This window comes from Podarcis raffonei, chromosome 5 (assembly GCF_027172205.1).
Source record: "Podarcis raffonei isolate rPodRaf1 chromosome 5, rPodRaf1.pri, whole genome shotgun sequence".
Taxonomy (NCBI): Eukaryota; Metazoa; Chordata; class Lepidosauria; order Squamata; family Lacertidae; genus Podarcis; species Podarcis raffonei.
In genome coordinates, this window is record NC_070606.1 from 21,408,207 (window position 1) to 21,428,976 (window position 20,770).

General features: G+C 42.1%; 1 protein-coding gene across 1 annotated transcript in view; it reads right to left on the minus strand.

Annotated features, from left to right (window-relative positions):
• The window catches only part of LOC128413760 (homeobox protein prophet of Pit-1-like), a 76,269-nt gene extending 62,735 nt beyond the window's left edge, over positions 1-13,534 (minus strand). Inside the window, exon 1 of the mRNA XM_053388174.1 lies at positions 13,311-13,534. The gene's annotated coding sequence lies outside the window, so the exon portion shown is untranslated. The remainder of the gene's footprint in view (positions 1-13,310) is intronic.
• Positions 13,535-20,770: the final 7,236 nt, after the last annotated feature.

Consider the following 20,770-nt stretch of genomic DNA (forward strand, 5'->3'; position numbering starts at 1 on the left):
ATGAAATGGTAGGGATTAAGAGGGACGTATTTCTAACTAAATGGATCTGTCTTGATTTATAATAATTAAAAATCATGATCAACCAAAAATAAAAGAGAACAAAAAACTTCCAAGCAGAGGCGGATTTAGGGCAGCCCAGCCCCCGCCCCCCGCGCTGAGCCTGGAGGGGCCACAGGGGAGCAGAAGGATGAAGGAATGAAAGGAGCAGCATGGAAGGCGAGAGGGGGCAGCCTTCCTCAGAGGCCAGACATGCTAATACGCTTATCTCGCCTCACGGGTGGGTCCCCCCTGTGGGGTGGGGGGGGGTCATTGTGTTAAGAGGGAGCGAAGAGGAGACCGAGGAGACGGGGGGGGGGAGACGGTGCGGAGATGGTGAGGCAGCCTCCACCATCATCTGGTAACTTCTTCATGGCATCAAGCACTTATACTCCCTGGTCTGCAACGGGGAATTAGTCAGCTACAAATCCTGTACAAATGCAGAATGTTGATGGAAGTGCTTCGGACTCTCAGTTTTTCTCTTTAAGTCAGGTTCCAAATTAGCATCCCCACTCCCCAACTCCTTCCTTGCTATCCTGTACATATTTTACAAGCTCCCTCTTTTAATGCATGACTTCGATGTTTTGAATAAAGTTTGTTCTTTTAATAGCTTGTCTGGAGTCTTCCTTTAATTTCCCATTTACTGCAACATTCACTTTCCTGTGTGCAAGCATATAAACATGGGCTTAATTTTTCCATAGAAAAAAGTCAGTTGTGCGGTACATGTGGTTCTAGAGATAAAAGGTCAGGTCTACTAATGGCTGGATATTCCTGAGACACATTTTAATGCACCAAATACTTTCTGTCCCTTTCCTTTTATTTTTAAGTCTCTGTATCTGAGGTTAGAGTAGGTGGCAATAAATGTGGTGGGAAGTTGCTGTATTTTTTTTGTATGCAAAATAATATTTGTAGATCCTGCTATAAGTAGATTTGGTAACACTTTTCTGTGTTAATAAGTTTGGATTCCATTAATGAGTCTTCCATTTTTTAAAAAACAGAAGTTTGAGATGGGGATATAAGGTTTAATTGATTTTTCTACCATGAGTGTGTTAAGTTGCTCTCCAAAGCTTTAAAGACATCTAAGTTTAACTTGTATGTGCCGTAGCCTGCAACATGGGCATTTATATCTATTATAAACTTTGTGTGGGGATACTTTGAACACTTTATTTCATTTTCTTGCTCTTAATTCCCCCCCCCCCCCGTTTTGTGCTCTACTGCCTTCAATGAAGCTTTATGGGAGGGTTGCCTGTGAACTAGAGGTACCACTGTATATGCCTGAGGGAAGATAGCCGCGCCCTGTGGTGGCGCCTGGGCAGCGGCTACGAGATAACTCTGAAGGGCTTCCCTCTCGACATTGTCTCGCAGCATCAGCGCTATAACGAACATTTCCCCGGGGCAACGGGGGCGGAGGTTTGTGTCCTTCCCGCTCCTCTTTCTGGTCCCAATCCCCCACTCCCTCTCGCTTCCATCCCCCACCCCCCACTCCCTCTCGCTTCGCCTCATAGAATCCCGCCCAAACCGCCCCCGCGCATGCGCCCCCGCCTGTCCTGCCTTGGCGTCCTTTGGCCACGGCTTCCCCTGCGGCGTCACCCCGGCCGCCCTCCTCCTCCTCCTCCTCCTCCTCCTCCCTGGTCTCCCCTCTTCTTCCCCCCCCCTTGCTCTCCTCTTCGCTCCCTCTTAACACAATGACCGCCCCACCCCGCAGGGGGGACCCACCCGTGAGGCGAGATAAGCGCATTAGCATGTCCGGCCTCTGAGGAAGGCTGCCCCCTCTCGCCTTCCATGCTTCTCCTTTCATTCCTTCATCCTTCTGCTCCCCTCTGGCCCCTCCAGGCTCAGCGCGCGGGGGGGACGGGACCGGCTGGGCTGCCCGAAATCCGCCTCTGCTTGGAAGCTGGATCTTCCTCACTTCCACTTCTACCCCACTCCAAATCTGCCCCTACAGCAGCTTCGAGGCAAAGAGGAGGCGCCACTGGTCTCTTCCCGCCTTTCTTCGCCATTTGATCTTGATCCCCCAACAATCTCCATTCTCCCCTTCTTCCCGGGGGGGAGGACAGTTTTGGGACTCGTCTCAGGTGACCAAATGTCTTGGGCCGGCCCTGCTGACCCCCCTGCAGGAGTAAGTCTGGCCAAGGAGGCTGGGACGTCAGCTCAGGCAAATGCCCACTTTTTCATCCTTGCCTCCTTTTCTGAACCTGCCCCTGGGAATTCGGCTGGTGTTTTTCTCCCTCCTCCATAAGGAAAGCCCTGAGCACTAGCATTCCCTGGGCGGTTGCCAGATGCTGAGGGGGAAGCACTCTGCACATGCCTGGGAGTAAACCATCTACTAGCTCCTGTTAGATTTCCTTAGGTGAGAGAAAGGGTTTCTAGAGTGATACCCCAGTAGGTACCTCGCAGAACTCATTGGAGGAAGAGTAAATGGTGACCACCACAGCACTGTCGAAAACGAGGACACAGATATCATTCAATGGGTCTGTGCTAATTTAAGGTAATATTCATCCTTATGTTTGGAAGTATGGTTGATTCCCACCCACCCCCCCTCAATTTTATTATTTTTTCTCTTTGTAAAACAAAAAACTGCAAAGTGGTTTACTATCAAGTGGGGTATACATTTAATGAAATAAACAAATGGCCAAAGGCAACTTAAAAACAATTACTGTAATTTAAATAGAAATATAATACTTCTCACTGTATTTAGGTGACCTGAATGGCTGCTTAGTCTGCTGTCCAAATGCTGACTTTTGGCGGGCATTTGTTTGAAAACTGCAGCTAGACTATAAAGCCCTTGAAAGAATGCTGTGTCTGCTATGTCTCTGTTCCAGCACTCTTTTCTTTAATCAAATTTCCACTATACTTTTCTTCAACAAGGCTACACTTTCTGAAAAACAACCTATTCTCAATGGGCTTCAGAAACCACAAAATTACTGTCTAACAACCTGCAGATTATCATACTCATACACATTAATTAATTAATTAATTACAGATCGTTCCAAAGAGCACCCACATAGAAGTATGATTTCTGGTAAAATAACTTAAGGTGAAAAGAATTTTTAGGCAAACTTAATGCATGGAAGAGTTATGGGTATTTAAAGAGCTTTGATGGTTATTTAAAGATTACTCTTTCAAAATATACATTGAGCTTTTGAAGGAAATGTCAAGATACAACTTTTTCTGATATCTGCAGGCATAACACATTGCTCACAGTCAAACTGGGCTTATTTGAGTAATATAATTTTAATATTTGAAACGGAAATGAGATGAAGTGGGTGTCAATCAGGGAAAGAGAGCTTTATTGGCAGTTGTATCCCAGCTATGGAACAGCCTCCTCAGGGATTCTAGCCTGGTGCCTTCTTCTCCAAATCATCTAGTGAAGACCTTTTGGTTCACCCACATGGTTTAATTCTTTATTGAAGCTTGGGTGCTTTATGCTCTCTATGATGCCATCCATATAAGTTGCAAAATAAGTTTTTTGTTCTCTTTTATTTTTCGTTGATCATGATTTTTAATTATTATAAATCAAGACAAATCCATTTAGTCAGAAATATCTCCCTCTCAATCCCATGTACTTATGTACTGCTTTTGAAATGAACCTCACAAAGTGGTTTACATCAATATATCAAAACAATAAGCATCCATTAAAAATGTAATAAAACAGCAAAGGCAAAGTGCAAGGGGGGAAAGTTCAATGCTTTTAGGATTGTAGCTTTTAAATGTGTAGTTTAGTGGGAGAGAAAATTTTCTCTATCCACTTTCTCCATGCAATGCAAAATTTTATAAATTTCTGTCATGCCACCTCTTATCCAACTTTTCTCTAAACCAAAAAGTCCCCAATGCTCCAATCTTTCCTGATTGTTCCATCCACTTGATCACTCTGCCGGCCCTTTTCTGAATTATCAGAACTGGAGATCTGTGATAACGCATCACCTGCTTGTATGCATAGGGTGGGATGGGGGGCGCAACTAATCCCTGTCCCGCTCCCCCTCCCAGTCCTAATTGCTTTCTAAATTGCTGTTTCCTTTGCATGGCAGCGGTGGGAAGAACGCTAGGTGTTTTGCAGTAGATCACAAAGGATTGCTGACCTCACCTCCCCGTGTTTATAAATACAGTAACTGCAAAATATTCCCCCTCCCCCTCTACATTATACTGCTGAGATGAAGAATACTTGAATTAACCGGGAATGGATTTATGTGTGGAAAGCCTGTGAGCTCCCATTAATTCTGATTCTCCAAACAAGTTCCTGGGCTCATAATTCTTGTATTCTAAGTGTATGGCTTTTGTACTAAGCTCTTTATTGCTGGATCCTAGGTTCTAGTTAAAGCGAGGGAAGCAAATCTCTTGCTGCATGGTGCCTGTGACTTCCAGTCCCTTATTGGGCAAATATTAGTTCTGAGTGGGCAACTTGGATGGGTAAAATAGCATGGTATTTACACCTCTTCCCCAGCACCACAAATAGTTCTGACTCTCTACTCCCCTCTACTCCCCTCCCCTCATTTGCTATTTTAAAACCCAACAGCAGATGACTATTACAGTTCTCCCAACATCAGTCCCAAGCAGTGACAGACCTACATTTTAGGGGCCCTGTAGCTTGAGCTGTTCTGGGGTCCCCTTCACAGCTAGCAATCAGTTCTGGGTAACCACTGTCTTCTTCAACAGATCACCACATTTAAAAAATCAGATTTTGATTAGAATTTCTGTTCTCGGTTGTCTCACGTGTCAAAGACACTGGTGTGAATAAAAATGTTTATGCTTGTGAACTATATCCCTCTGAGATTAGCCATCCAGAATCTTAAGATTCATTGGTTCTCTAGGAGATCTGCCCCTTATTACAAGCTGGTCTCTGTATAAAATAGGGGAAATGCCAGAATCTAGATGCTAGAACAGCTCTGGAGAGAGAGATAAATGTAATACAATAGATAAAAGGCAAGATTAAAACAACACCCAGTTGAGATCAAAAAGCTAAGGTTGGAGGATAAAACCTGCAATAAGAACAACTAGCTGCAACTAGATCTAAATGTCTTCACCTGACACATACAAAAACATCAGAGTGATGCCAGGCAAGCCTCTCTGGGAGTGGAAGGTGCGGGATTTATTTCCCCACATCCATCTCTCTGAATGAGGGAAAGAGTTGAGTGGTGGACAAGTCTGTCGCAGCTCAGAGGTTGGGGGTTAGGTTGCTATCGGTTTTCTGCCTAAAATCCATAATAGAAAACATCCCTCGAGTTACAGCAAAGGTCAGTCTATTGAAACTGCCCCCTTAGGCGTCCTGCCAGTGTTAATTCAACACGTATTTCCCAGCAGAAACTTGGCCTCCTGGTCCGTGTGTTTCAGTAGCCATGAAGTTTAAATGTTCATTATAACCACCACCAGCACAGCGCTAATCTCTCATTGGCATGGCTACTGTTCATATTACGAAGTTACTTTGTGGTACATTCTGCTTTGAAATTTGTCAAATTACAATTTATGCGGTGAAACACTGGGATCTTTGAACCTAGGAGGAAGAAAGGGACATAATGTATAAACGAACTAGTAATAGGTTGAAACGCAGCTATGTATTTGATACCTCAACTTTGCTTGCTTGTTTTCCTTTCCTTGTCCTCCTACAAATAAAACCTATTCAATGTTCCAGGTTGCTATGTTCTTACGGTTTTATTTACGGAATTTATACGCCGCCCTTCGGAGTCCAGATCGGCAAACAGAAACAGTACACACTCTAAAAACAAAAACAAAGCAAAAACATTCTAAACCATTTCAAACATTAAAAAAAAATAACAATTGCAAACACCTAAAAGCAATTTCAGTTTGGAAGAATTCTAAAAGTAATTATAGGAGGTTTGTTGGTTTGTTTTTTCAACTATTCTTCTGCCCGCTGATCTCGGGGTTGTCAGGAACATTATTCAGCAGCCACATAAAGGCCTGAGCAAACAGGAATATTTTCAAATTCCTAATGAAACGCAATAATGATGAAGACGGGGCAGCTCACTAGAGAGAGCATTCCGCAACCGGGGAACCTCTTTAAATGGGCTGGCTGTCCAGATTGAATTAAAGCAAATTAAACCAACTACAACGGCACTGTCATTTTATTTATTTATTTATTTAGATTTTTAAAAGATTAACATACGAATCCTAACTTGCAGGTACCAGCTTGGAAAAGGCATTCTTAGTGCAAGGAATTCCTCTTCTAAGATGGCGGGTGCCCTTGCATATCCAATGCACCGTTTTTAAAAGAACGTAAGCTGTTTCCTAAGTCTTCAAAACCAGCGAAAAATGAGTGCAAATTTAATCATATGTTAATCATATGGGTCCACATATTAGTGTGTGTGTGTATGTGCACAAGCACAGCCCTGGAATTACACAAGATGTGATTATGGCTGCCAACCTAGATGGCTTTCTCAAGAGATTAGGCAAATTCATGAATGCTAAGACTATCTGTGGCTACTAATCATTATAGATATATGCTATCAGAGGCATATCAATTGCTGGGAAAGAACAGGGCAAAAGGGTACTCACCTGACCTGTGTCCTGCTTTTCGTATTGCATAGTGATATGGTTGGCTACTGTGTGGAGCAGAATGCTTGGAAAACCTGGCATTCTTGGAAAACCTGGCATTCTCCTAAACAGACCTCATGTACAGAAAGGTGGTCACATATGCACAAATTAGATGTGATACAAGAGATCTGTGAATAAAATAGCTACAAGTAGTTCTTTAGTTGCCAACCGACCATATCTTCTTCCAGAATCATTTGCAGTTAAAGAAATAAAAACAAGCATTTAATGTGCATGCAATTAAAAAACAAACAAAGCATATCCTTGCCTTCAAAAGATGAACTCAGTATATACTGATTCTGTATGTCCCTCATCCCTAAAAAAAACAAAAAAAGCTGCTTTCTCTCTTGGAGATGACGAGTACTCTATCCATTGTAAATAAGCTCAATTAAAAGCAAAAGTAGGCATGCTGGCCCATTAGAAAACAACAACAACAACAACAACAACAACAACAACAACAACTCCACAATCCACAGTAGGGTAATGTGTTTATTGAAACCGACAGGAATGCCAAACAAGTATGGCAAGCTCTCCAGAACTCTTCACCAGACAAGGTGTTTCACAAAGCAGGGGGTGAAGGAGATCAGAGTTTATTTCTTAGTTAAGCACAATCAGATGTTGTAATCAGGACCTGCAAGATAAAGACCACAGGCTGATATGCCATTCATTTGAGGCAGTAGAATCTAGCACAAAAGTTAGTACCCATTTCACAATGGCTTTTTCAGATCACCATTTCAATCTGTAAGCAATCATTGTAAAATTGGTGCAGGGCGAATCTTTTCAATTCTGCAAAACCAAGAGAAGAGTCTTGTAGCACCTGAAAGATTAAAAAAATTATTATGACACACACAATATAATTCACTTCATTGGATGCATAAAGTATTATCCTGAGTTGCAGGTACAGAATTGGTGGGGAGCTTGTAAAAAGATACCAGAGGGAAACTAAATGCTGAATTATACAGTTGAGGATTGTGACATTTTAAACTGCAATGATGCACCAAAAACAGTAGTTGATAACACAGACATCCTTGCACTGGTAAGCCAGTTTTTAGCACATCCAGTGTGGTTTTAAAAAACGTAAACCCAGCACCTATTGCATTGATTCCATCTGCAAATAATAGCACTGGTGCATTGTAATACAATGGTCTCATGGTCTGAGGTCACTTCATTCAGTAATGAACACCTTAAGGTCAGTGACAGAGCATCCTGAGAAGCTAAAATGTTCCCTCATTGGCTTTTCTATACTGCCATTTCAGATTTGTGCTCATTCATTCTTTTGCATAGACCAGCTCGAAGGCAACTGATGGCATATATTACTTTGGAAGATGAGCAGGTGAATTAGCCCCTCAGATTCTATTGACATTATTAGCTCCTGTAATAATTATGTTAAACTAGATATGGGGAAAGAGTTGGTACTTCGCTCTGCCACAGCGTCTGGTCCCTCTTGTCCACAATCCTGTTATATGGCCTGTTACTCATGAAGAGGTGTTTTTAGGTTAATGGGCTGTCATCCAAGGCCTGTGAGAGGAAAGTGTCACCAATGCATCTCAGATAGAAGAGAGGCTTTCAGTTCTGTAGTCACTCTTGTTTTATAACAGATTGAACTAAGTAGGTAATTGACCTGATGTGATCAATCCTCACCTCTGAACAGGTTAACCAAAACTGGATGATTACCAAAGTCTTAGAGCTGCTTGGAGAGTATCAGAAAAGGATAAAATACAATGGAATAAAATAGATAGGCATTCACAGCCACAACTGCAAGGAAAGCTTTTAATTTTTTAAATTAAGCCTACGATCCTGAACACACTATAGAGTAAGTCCCATTTAATTCAGTGGATTTTATTTCTGTCACACTCGTATTTAGTCTATGAGAAGGTGACGGTACACAGGGTTTTTTTTTAAACCATATAGTGAGAAAATCCCCTTATAAAATATGGGAGAAAATATAAAGAAATACTAGAACCAAAGACCCCCTGGTGGACCTCACCGACAGAAGCCAGGGCAGTAAAAAAGAAAAATATGAAAGGAGACTGGCCAACGTATAGAATGATATTAGAAGAAAACAATAACAAATTGACACTGAAGAAGTTTGAAGAAATTAGGTTGTACCTGATGGATTAGTTACAATATTTTCAATTAAATGAATTAAATGAAAGTTACAATATTTTCAATTAGTTACAATATTTTCAATTAAATGAAAGATTAAGTACAGATTTAAAAAAAGGATTTGAAAATAAGACATCAGATTTGGGAAAAGAACTAATCCAATCCAAAGGAAAATATATTTCAAAAATGTACAATCCATATCGCGAGTGGGAGGTAAAAGAAAAGGGAAAAGAAAGGGGTGATGGTGCGTTGGGCCCAAGAACTTGGATATAATATTCGCATGAACCAGTGGGAGAAATTATGGAAGGTGGACATGAAGTTTACAGCATGCTATAATCTTAGAGAAAACATCATGAAAATGATGTACAGATGGCACCTTACCCTGACCAAATGGTATAAAAATAGATCAGAAGTGTGCTGGAGGTGCAAACCAATAATGCAAAAACAACTGAAGACAAATTTAAAGTGAAATCACACTTTATTTCTGAACTAACCTAAGTTGAATCCATTTGTGTTATATACTATCTTGCCTTAAATAAATCTTTATTGTTTATTTAAAGAAAACCTGTCTGAGACTCCAACTTACTAGTTACCCCTTCACAAAGGTCCTTCGCAGCATACTCTGGGGCTAGAAATTTGAAGGGGAAAGGGAAAGAAACCTTTGGGTAAAGGGTTGTTCAGTGAGGTGGGGGCAATTTACCTAAGTGAGAGCAGGCCCAAAAGCATGAGAGGAAAAAGTGTCATTGTGCCCGTTGCAACCTCCTCTTGCACCTTTTGTTGTGCTTTACGACAACCACCATCTGCTTGCAAATACCCCCTTCTTGGGCAACATGGTGAAGAGAGTGGTGGAGGAGCTGTTACAGGAGTTTCTGGAGGATACAGCCCATCTGATCCCTTATATTACAGTTTGATGACTGAGGTTTTCAGGGAAGACGTTAGTGGTGGTCCCCCATGGTTCAGATGAACAGCTTGTAATTTACAGATTCTATGCATTCAATATTATGGACCCAGTCCTGACTGAGTTTAGACAGCTCTCCTGCCTTTTGAACTTCAGACACTTGACAAAACCTTTTCTATTTTGTAGGCATTTTAAGATGGTTTCCTGATTCTCTGATTGGTTAGCAACTTGCTGGCCTTCAGCCAAATTCTGTGGCTGGCAAGACAAGGAACTCATTTTCAATTCAACCATCATACTTTCCAAAGTGCATAATCAAATTCTTGCAGCTGTGAAGGTCTTCACGATCAATGCAGAAATGGGATTGTTGTTCATACATATTTCAAAAGGAGATTCTTTTAAAATGCACTGCAAGAATCAGAATGTGATAGATTGACGGGCAAGGGATATTAGACATACTATACAATTGGCATCATGGGAAAAATTATGGAGGGAAGATTTAAAATTTACAACATGCTATATGTTGAAAGAGAATTATATGAAAGTGATGTATCGCTGGTACTGAACTCCTACCAAGTTTGCAAAAATGTATAGAACAGCTACAGATATATGCTGGAAATGTAAAGAGAAAGAAGGCACATTTGACCACACATGATGGACGTGCAAGAAGACAAAATTGATAATGAGTTGAAAAAGATGTTGAAAATTACTTTTGTGAAATAACCTGAAGCTTTCTTACTAAGAATTTTAGATCCAGAAATACCTAAGGATCCGAATAGACAATTTATGTATGCTACAACAACTGCTATTTGCACAAAGATGGAAAGAGGGCAAAGTACCTACAAAAGAAGAATGGTTGATAAAGATGATGGACTATGCCGAAATGGCAAAAATGACTGGGAATATCAGAGATCAAGGGGACAATAAATTTAATAAAGAATGGGGAAACTTTATAAGTTACTTAAAAGAACACTGCAAACAATTAAAAACATTGGCAGGATTCCAAACAGCCCTTGCAATGTAGTGGGAACTATTGTAAAAACTGAGTTTTAAGAAAATATGGAGAATATTATATGCTGCAGTTGGAAAAGAAGATCTTGGGAAACCATGGAAAGGTGGAGGGAAGTCTCGGGATTCAGAGAATCCTGTGTGTAGAATGACTATGATTTATGTGAGATGATAATTGTTAAAAGCAAAAATGAATAAAAAAGAATGTAATAGATTTACAATACATTCTGATTCTTACCATTCTTCTTTTAAAAACTAAACTAAACTCCTTACTTCTTTACTGAGTAGAGATGAACAACTAATGGCCTGGGAACTCAACCCATGCATTGGGAGTCATTCAAATCTATCATCCGTTTGCAAATTCTAAAGCCCACACCTCCATACATTTACTCCATGCTCTATGTGAAATCTACTTCCTACACTAAAAATTGTTTGTCTGTGTTACACAGAAAGTGACTTGGAACCAAGCCAGACCTAATTTTGTAAGTTTATCTGTAATAAACTCATTTCTTGTTAATTTTAGAAATGGCAAACACAACATGGGGGGGCAGGTGATAGTTACGGATTCAGATCTGTTTGCGGTGCTAAGGAATGGGTTTAAAACACCATGCCATTTCACCCAAGTTGCCCCCTCAGAGCTAGTATTTGCCCAGCAGGAAGGGTGGAGGTTGCAGGCACCATGCAGCAAATTTGTTTTCCCCCGCCCCATTTTATTTTATTTTTTACTGTATAGAATGTACAATTCTGAATTTAGGGGAGGGGGATTACTTTGTTGCTGTTATTGATAAACATGGGGAAGTCAGAAATCCTTTCTGAACTACTTAAAATCACCTAGAGCTCATCTACCTTCTGACCATCCCTGCCATGTGAAGAAAATAGAAGCTTCGGAAGCCATTCAGATTGGTGGGGGGAAACAAAGCAGAAAGGGTTAAAAATCCCCTTTCAAGCTCTTTCTGACTCCACCCACCCCCTCAGCTGCAAACATGTGATGCCTTATCACTGATCTCCAGACATTGAGTCTAGATTGATATCAGCTGTCTAGCAAGCCTTTGTTCACATTGGTGGGAGGAGTCAAACTGCCACAACTGTGTTGTTAAGGGATAATAATAAAGATTGCTTAAATACTGATTACTCAGTACTGTCAGGAACTGATCACAAATGCCTTGTGTGTTAAAATGTCTGGTTTGTTTTGCACAAAATTGTCAAATGTCATGAATTAAAATAAAGCAAAGGCATTCTAATGAAAAAAACAAAAAAACTGCCAAGAGTCAAAAGGCTTTGTTAGTATTGTGAAGAACACAAAATGTTGTCCCTGAGAAAACTGGAGCACTCTAGTCTCTCAGCACTCTAGAAAGGGCAGTGGCAATGGTAATAGAATGTACAGTGGAATGGATATCTATACACATTATGTGAACTCAGAAATCAGGCCCAGTCTTCACAATGTGCTGCATGTTAGAATGTGGTTCTTCTAGGGAAAACACCATGAAGAAGTTATATAAAGTAAAGGGTACAGGGACCCCTGACCATTAGGTCCAGTCTGGGGTTGTGGCGCTCATCTTGCTTTATTGGCCGAGGGACCCGGCATACAGCTTCCGGGTCATGTGGCCAGCATGACTAAGCCGCTTCTGGTGAACCAGAGTAGCGCACGGAAACGCTGTTTACCTTCCCACCAGAGCGGTACCTATTTATCTACTTGATCTTTGACGTGCTTTCGAACTGCTAGGTTGGCAGCAGCAGGGACTGAGCAACGGGAGCTCACCCCATCACGGGGATTCGAACCGCCAACCTTCTGATTGGCAAGTCCTAGGCTCTGTGGTTTAACCCACAGTGCCACCCGCGTCCTAAGATGTTATATAGATGGCATCATACCCCCTTGAAACTAGCGAAAATGTATAAAGGAGGATCATCGATTTGTTGGAGATGTAAAACAGATGTGGGGTTATTTTACCATATGTGGTCATTGGGGAATTCTGGGATAACATCTATAATGAATTTAAGAAACTATTCAAACTCACCTTTAAAAAAAAACCCCAGAGATCTTTCTTTTAGGCATCTTACCATTAGAAATTAAAAAACACCACCAGAAGGAAAACCTTCACAAACTAGTTTATAAATTCTTACTGAAGCTACTGATCAGATCTTAGAACATGTCATTGGCCTGGTTGTACGTAACACTAACCCCTTATTAACATTAACCATAGTTAATAAACCATGGTTACAACTGAGGCATCAGGCAGATAATCAGTTAAATCTTGATTCAATGCATTGTAGAATCATTAAAAGCACAGTGAGAGCAGATGTATCTTGAGAATAGTTTGAATTTTTTGCAGTACTTCATTGACAACATTACAACTTTTGGGCGATGGCACTTTAACCATAGCTAAGGAGGGTATCCAGGTTGACATGTAACACTAAGCTATGGTTAACATTAGCTAAGATTTCTAAACCAGCTAGAACATTTAACCATAGTAAATAAACCATAGTTATGGGCTGGGTTCACACACAATGCAGCTAAACCATTGTTTAATAAAACATAGTTTTGTAAGCCATGGTTTTAGCATTCTATACAAACTGATATGCTAGGCAGGTTGCTGGAAGTCACAAGGGCTTACTGCCATCAGCAAAGCAAAACATTTCCAAGCAAACTCTGCCAATGAGTAGGGGTAGTCCACATGCTTCAGAACTCCTCTTCTTTTCAGGCTGCATGTTAAAACATACTCACACAATGGCAGTGATCAATCTCAGGATCAATTATGGTTCATCATGCCAGGAATAAGGCTGTAATACAAAGAAATCCTGTAATCTTAATTTTCAGATGAGGAATTCTCTCACAGTTAACTGAATAGATAATTTGTGCTCAGGCCAAGGAAGTTGGACCATCAACTCCAAATCAGCCTGAGATGACTCTGTCTCTCTAAATAATTATCTTCTTTATGGACACAATCAAGCCCAACCTTATCATTCCAAGGGGCTAGGGTTGAGAGACAGAACTTGTCTAGGGCCATCTCTTGAGTTCATAGCTAGATAAGGCAACATGAATGAAAGGAATGTTTCCATGCTATGTTAACAGGACATGAATGTATCCAGGCCCCATAAAAGTGTGTGTGTGTGTGTTTACTCACACTAAAGTAACTATTGTCTTACTGAATAGGAAACCCTCTTTTAACTGAGAAATTTGGAAAGTATGAAACTGAAGTAGACACAAGCTATTTGTTGTTGTTGGTTTTTTAAAAAAAACAACTATGAAGAGAGGCCATTTTCAGAAATGATTCTCAAAATAGTTATCATTTGGTCTGCATGAATAGAAACTGGTCTAGAGAGCAACAATTTGGATCAAAAATGAGGTTCACATTTAACAAATAAATAATAAGATCCAACCTCCCACTAAACTTCACTTTTAAGAGCTACAATCCTAAAATCATTGAACTTTTCTCCCTTGCAGTTTGCCTTTGCTGTTTTATTACATTTTTAATGGATGCTTATTGTTTTGATATATTGATGTAAACCACTTTGTGAGGTTCATTTCAAAAGCAGTACATAAGTAAATGAAATGGTAGGGATTGAGAGGGAAGTATTTCTTACTAAAGGGATCTGTCTTGATTTATAATAATTAAAAATCACGATCAGCCAAAAACAAAAGTGAACAAAGTGAACTTCCATGGAGGGGCGGATTTAGGGCAGCACAGCCGGTCCCCCCCCCCCGCGCTGAGCCTGGAGGGGCCAGAGGGGAGCAGAAGGATGAAGGAATGAAAGGAGAAGAATGGGAGGCGAGAGGGGGCAGCCTTCCTCAGAGGCCAGACATGCTAATACGCTTATCTCGCCTCACGGGTGGGTCCCCCCTGCGTGGTGGGGTGGGGGGGTCATTGTGTTAAGAGGGAGCGAAGAGGAGACCGAGGGGGGGGGGGAGAAGCGGGGAGACCAGGGAGAAGGAGGAGGAGGAGGGCGGCCGGTGTGACGCCTCAGGGGAAGCCGTTGCCAAAGGGCGCCAAGGCAGGACAGGCGGGGGCGCATGCGCGGGGGCGGTTTAGGCGGGAAACGGCGCGCGGCGCCAACCTGGATTCTAAGCGGCGAAGCGAGAGGGAGTGGGGGATGGGCGGCCGTTGGGACCAGAAAGAGGAGCGGGAAGGACACCCCCCCCCGTTGCCCCAGCAAGACATTCGTTATAGCGCTGATGCTGCGGGAACGGAATAAGGGAAGACAATGTCGAGAGGGAAGCCCTTCAGAGTTATCTCGTAACCGGTCTCCATAGGGCGCCATGTTCCCTTAGGCATGTATACATTTGGCGGCGTATTAGCGTGTTAGCCTAAGGCCAGGCAGGGTTCAAATCCATGCACACACACACACACCCCAATCCCTACACACACACACACACACCCCAATCCCTACACACACACACACACACACACACACACACACACCCCAATCCCTACACACACACACACACACACACACACACACACACACCCTACTACCACCCCCGAAGCTCACTCGGGTGCCTTTGCGCCTCTCAGGCTGGTCTCCCTCGCGGGGGGCTGAGAGGGCGGAGGGGGAAGAAGGAGGTGGGCCGCCTCAAGGTCCCAGGGGAAAAGGTGGGGTCCTAGGAGCCAACTCTTGGGCCCAGGTCCCTTGCCCACCCCGCCCAATGTTCTATTCAAGTGGGCGCCCTTGGGTGGGATATAAATAGAGAAATAAGCTCGTGGAATTGAAACCCGGTTTCAGAACCATTTGGGTGGAAAGCAGAGGGAAGCAAACCCTGTACCGCATAAACAGAATTGGTCCCTTGTCTGGTTGTCAGAAGCTCAGCAAGGATTAGCTTGGTTTAAGATTAGGGACAAGAGGAAACACTGAATGATGAAGTGATAATGTGTAGTATTATAAACAGATTGGAATCTTGTAAGGCATTCCCAATACTCTCAATTAGCATCCTCATTTAACACTTTGAATTCCATGATTTAACCCACTGTCTGAGTCACATCTTCAAGCTACTGTGGATTTTGGTTTGGGTGAACGCTTCCTTCGTGGAACTTGCACGCAAAAGCAGAGAGGGGATCCGGCAGAACCAATCCCTTTCTGTATTCAGGCAACATTTCAAAAAGGGAGTGCATTATGTAGCATGGCAGGCAGGCAGGGCTTAGAAAAATCCATCCCCATAGAATCACATGCACAAAAACGCACGTATATATCTATATCCATATATGCTTTATTGTTTTCTGCAAAAAGTACAAAAATACATTGTGCTTACAACACAATGCATCAAACATTTAAAAAAAACACAAATAAATAGCAAATCAAGAAACCAATAGTAATTAATAATAATAATAATAAACAGTTAATACTTATACCCAAATTAAAGTAACCGCCAACCCCAAGTAAACATTTAACCCACATCAACCCGAAAAAAGCAAAAGCAAAATTGGAACATTTTGAAACATTTCCCCAATTGTTCCAACCCCAGATTTTGACTGTGGCCCTTATTTGAACAAGTGGCAAATTGTTCAGCTTTTATTTTTGATTTCAGTATACAAGTGCTCTTATCTTGCTTGGGCAAAGGGAAGCGAATGCTTCAGTAAAAGGAAAGCCAGATGATGATCCCAGACAAAGGCATTAAAATAACAAACTTCATTGAAAAACTATGTATTTATGTATGTATTTATATGGATGAGTAACCCTAGAAGGCGTCGAGAGAAGGGAAGATATTGCTTTGCTGCCAATTTTTGTAATCTTCAGGCAACATTTGCACAGGATTTGCAGCTAGATAATTCCCCATTGCATGACTGTTCCCCATTGCAGACCAGGGAGTTTTACTGCTTGATGGAGTGCAGAAGTTACCAGCCGATGGTGGAGGCTGCCTCATCATCTCTGCATCAAAATATGGAACTGGGCAGTTGCTTGCCTAGGAAGTCTCACAAAGCCCAGTTCCACCAACAGCAGCTGGCTGGTAATGAACCGGGTTCAATTCCTGGGAGTTCTGCTGCTGTGCGGCATAAGCGGGCTCTCCTGGTTGCGTGGTGCTGAGAGGTGGCTGCCAGAACCCTGCTCCTTCATAGCTTTCGGGATAATGGAAGCTGCGTGCCTGGTAATGTTGCTGCGTCGGACTTCTTGCACTGCTCCTCGGAGTGCTTCGACCTCTTCTGTCACAGCGGATATAAGGAGTTGTAGCTGAGTTCCTGATCATTGTTTCGGAGCTAGTCATCTTTGTTCTTGCTCTTCAGTTCTGAAACCAGGTCTGAACAAAAGAAAGGAGAGAACAAAATGCCCAGGTCTGTTAAGAGTTTTTACTGTTGAAACCCAGAACCTTTGATATTTGAAAGTATGGGCCACCAATAATTTGAGTGGGAAGGAAAAGGAAGCCTTAATCAGGAACCAGGATTTCTGAACAAGTATGGGCACAATTTCTTCCTTCAGTTGAAAAGGTGGGGACACAACACACCCACCCCTTACAAAAAGCCTTTACATCCACGGTACAACACGGCCCCCCCCAATAAAACCCCACAAAAACCCAGGAAAGAGGAAGTTGGCTCTTGAATAAGGCACCTTTCACGTTAGGCTCGGAGGCACCAGGTTGAGCTAAGGCATTCGAATGACAACGCAAGAATTATTCTGTGTGTTTTACATTTATCCAGTATTTGCGGTTTAAGGAAGTCCCAGGAACCCCCACTATCCCTCTTCTTACGTGCACACGATCTTCTTCGATTCCGATGCACCTCGCCAGCGCCACCCTAGTCTCGTATCCGGGGTACGGGTTCTCTTCAAACGACTTTTTGAGAAGCTCGACGTGAGATGGGCTAAAAACGGTTCTTTTTCTCCTATCTCCTCCAGTTTTGGGGTAGCTTCCTCCTGGGAAAAGACAAAGAGGCAAATCTGAAGGAAGCGCTCGGCTTAAACTGAAGTGACGCTTCCTCCCGACATGGAAAGCTCGGGGCTGCATCGCCTGCACTTGCCCGGGGGCAAGTGCCCCAGAATCGGGCGCTGCCTGAGGTTACACTGCGTAAAAAGACCCCCGGTAGAGAACGCTTCAGTGGCAATTCTTTCAACCGCCCCGCTGACCACCCACCCGGCAGAGCGCAGAAGGGCAAAGCCTTCGCTTTTTACAGAAAGGCTTTTGTACCTGACATTGAAATCCACACACTTTGTGGCCTTTAAATAAACCTCCGGTTGCTCTGAACAAGGCTTGCATGAAAACAAACCAAAGAATTTTCAGTAAGAAGTTTACGCTCTTATTTCTATGTCTGCCATCGTTTTCCGCAGCCGATCCTAATCGCGTTTATTGGGAAATTAAATCGCCGTTTATTTGAAAAGGATTTAACGTTCAGGAAAGTGTGTCCTGTAGAGGATCGCACCAAATGCTTGGTGTTTACGAATAAAGGGAGTCACCTTTTTTTCAGTTGTTTTGCTAAACTGAGTCAATCCCCTCCCTCCCTCCCTGGCCACCCCTTTGGCAGTTGACTCTTCGGCCACCAATTCACTTCGGCCTACTTTAGCCTGTGATTTCGTCCTTAGGCCTTGGTTTTAAGCAGTGGTTCCAACTTTAAACTGCTGTTGATTCCAAGAAACGACAGACTAGGTAACGTTTATTGCATTTTAAATTGTATTCATTGCATGTGAAAAAGCAATAAAATACATTTTAAAAACCGGCGTTGATATGCTTAATATTTCGCTGTTGGCACGTTTTGACTTGGAGCATTATCCAATGCAGGCAACTGAAGAGAAGAGAATTCAGAAGTGAGGGGAGAGAGAGAGAGAGAGAGAGAGAACTTTCCGGCGCCTGCTACACATTTTCTTTGCCATGCCAGTGCAAGTAACTGCCCCAGAACTGAATAAAGTGGGGTGTCCCACACCTGCATCGTACAAAAATCACACTTGCGGTCCAACCAAATAACACGCCCCCCCTTTAATAGGTAGCACACACTTCCTATCTCAAACGGATAATAATAAAATAATAATAAATTTAATTTATATCCCGCCCTCCCCAGCCGAAGCCGGGGTCAGGGCCGCTAACTACAATAAAACAGTACAACAGTACAACACAACACAACACAACACTCAAAAATCATTCATTATAAAATTAATTCAAATCAAACCAATGGCAACCATTGGGCCAGAGCTCCGTGAAGATTGCCAAAGGAGGGAGTCAGGCTGTGCCTTTTTAAAAAGTTTTTGTTGTTGTTCTAAAAAGAAGCAAGTGTAAATTATTTCATATCGACGCAGAAGCTTGGAACAACTTAATTCCAATACCCCTCAAAGCATCCTCTCTCGTCTAAATAGATTTGTACATCGCCTTGGATGGAGGCAGTGGCAACGGCCAGGAATCGCATCAAATGCGAATAAGACGATAAACATAACAGCAGAGGCAAGCGACGAAGGAAATCTAAGCTGAGTAAGCAAACTATATTTTATTAATAGACGATTAAATTTGCGTTCATTTTACACTAGAAAAAAGCTTACGTTATTTTAAAAACAGTGCGTTGGATACGCAAGCGCAGATCTCCTATGAAACCATTTAATCTTAAGATTCTGGGCGCCAAATCCCAGAGAGGCCCCAGACCTGAATTAATCCACATTCTTAAACATTTTTATTCACACCAATGACTTTGAGACGTGTGACAACCCAGAACAGAAATTCTAATCAAAATCTGATTTTTTTAAATGTGGTGATCTGTCAGGGAACAACCCCATTGAAGATGACAACAGTGGTTACCCAGAACTCATTGCTAGTTGTGAAGGGGCCCCCAGAACAGCTCAAGTTCAGGGCCCCCAAAATGTGGGTCTGTCACTGCTTGGGACTGATGTTGGGAGAACTGTAATAGTTTTAAAATAGCAAACGAGGGGAGGGGAGGGGAGTAGAGATTCAGAACTATTTGTGGTAGAGGTAGAGGGGGAGGGGGATTATTTTGCAGTTACTGTGTTTATAAACACGGGAGGGGAGGTCAGCAATCCTTTTTGATGTAGTGCAAAACACCCAGCATTCTTCCCACCACTGCGATGCAAAGGAAACAGCAATTTAGAAAGCAATTAGGACTGGAGTGGGGGAGTGGGGAAGGGATTAGTTGCGCCCCCCCCCATCCCACCCTAAGCATACAAGCATGTGATGCGTTATCACAGATCTCCAGTTCAGATAATTCAGAAAAGGGCCGGCAGAGTGATCAAGTGAATGGAACAATCAGGAAAGGTTGGAGCATTAAGGATTTTTTGGTTTAGAGAAAAGTTGGATAAGAGGTGGCATGACAGAAATTTATAAAAATTTTGCATTGCATGGAGAAAGTGGATAGCGAAAATTTTCTCTCCCACTAAACTACACATTTAAAAGCTACAATCCTAAAATCATTGAACTTTTCCCCCTTGCAGTTTGCCTTTGCTGTTTTATTACATTTTAAATGGATGCTTATTGTTTTGATATATTGATGTAAACCACTTTGTGAGGTTCATTTCAAAAGCAGTACATAAGTAAAAGAAATGGTAGGGATTGAGAGGGACGTATTTCTGAATAAATGGATCTGTCTTGATTTATAATAATTTAGAATCATGATCAACGAAAAAGAGAACCAAAAACTTCTTTTGCAACTTATATGGATGGCATCACAGAGAGCATAAAACACCCAAGCTTCAATAATGAATTAAACCATGTGGGTGAACCAAAAGGTCTTCACTAGATGATTTAGACAAGATAAAGACTCACTGGAAAGGAAAGACTTATTGAGGCGGCTGCTCCATAGCTGGGATACTACTGCCAATAAAGCTCTCTCTCCCTGATCGACACCCACTTCATCTCATTTCCGTTTCAAATATTAAAATTATTATATTACTCAAATAAGTCCCGTTTGACTGCGGGCAATGTGTTAAGCCTGTAGATATCAGAAAAAGTGGAGTTGTGTCTTGACATTTCCTTCAAAAGCTCAATGTATATTTTGAAAGAGCAATCTTTAAATAACCATCTAAGCTCTTTAAATACCCATAACTCTTCCATGCATTAAGTTTACCTAAAATGTCTTTTCACCATAAGATATTTTACCAGAAATCATACTTCTATGTGGGTGCTCTTTGGAACAATCTGTAATTAATTAATGTGTGTGAGTGTGTTAATCTGCAGGTTGTTAGACAGTAACTTTGTGGTTTCTGAAGCCCATTGTGAATAGATTGTTTTTCAGAAAATGTAGCCTTGTTGAAGAAAAGTATAGTGGAAAT